The sequence below is a fragment of the Mus pahari genome, chromosome X (assembly GCF_900095145.1).
Source record: "Mus pahari chromosome X, PAHARI_EIJ_v1.1, whole genome shotgun sequence".
NCBI classification, from domain to species: domain Eukaryota; kingdom Metazoa; phylum Chordata; class Mammalia; order Rodentia; family Muridae; genus Mus; species Mus pahari.
The window spans coordinates 106,459,422-106,460,596 of record NC_034613.1 but is presented as its reverse complement, the minus strand read 5'-3'; positions in this window follow the sequence as shown (position 1 = coordinate 106,460,596).

Genomic DNA, 1,175 nt, shown 5'->3' with positions numbered 1-1,175 from the left:
CCCAGAAATAAAACCACACATCTATGGTCACTTGATCTTTGACAANGGAGCTAAAACCATCCAGTGGAAAAAAGACAGCATTTTCAACAAATGGTGCTGGCACAACTGATCGTTATCATTTAGAAGAATGTGAATTGATCCATTCTTATCTCCTTGTAATAAGGTGAAGACTAAGTGAATCAAGGAACTCCAAATAAAACCTGAGACACTGAAACTTATAGAGGAGAAAGTGCAGAAAAGCCTCAAAGATATAGGCATAGGGGGAAAATTCCTTAAAAGAACAGAAATGGCTTGTGCTGTAAAATCAAGAATTGACAAATAGGACCTCATAAAACTGCAAAATTTCTGTAGGACAAAAGATATTGTCAATAAGACAAAAAGGCCACTAACAGATTGGGAAAGAATTTTTACAAATCCTAAATCTGATGGGGACAAATATCCAACATATACAATGAGCTTAAGAAGCTGAACTCCAGAAATTCAAATAACCCCATTAAAATGGGGTACAGAGCTAAACAAAGAATTTTCAGCTGAGGAATACTGAAGTGCGTAGAAGCACTTGAAAAAAAATATACAACATCATTAATCATCAGGGAAATGCAAATAAAAACAACCCTGAGATTTTACCTCACACCAGTCAGAATGCCTAGGATAAAAATTCAGGTGACAGAAGATGCTAGTAAGGATGTGGAGAAAGAGGAACACTCCTCCAATGCTGGTGGGATTGCAAGCTTGTACAACCACTCTGGAAATCAATCTGGCATTTCCTTAGATTACTGGACAAAGTAATACCAGCAGATCCAGCAATACAACTTCTGGGTATATACCCAGAAGATATTCTAACTGGTAATAAGGGCGCATGCTCCACTATGTTCATTGATGCCCAATCTATAATATCCAGAAGCTGGAAAGATCCCAGATGTCCCTCAAGAGAGGAATGGATACAGAAAATGTGGTACATTTATACAATGGAGCACTACTCAGCTATTAAAANCAATGAATTTTTGAAATTCTTGGGCAAATGGATGTATCTGGAGGATATCATCCTGAGAAAGGTAACCCAATCTCAAGGAAGTCACTTGATATGCACTCACTGATAAGTGTATATTAGCCCAGAAACCTAGAATACCCAAGACACAATCTTCTAAAACACAAGAAAATCATGAAGAGGGAAG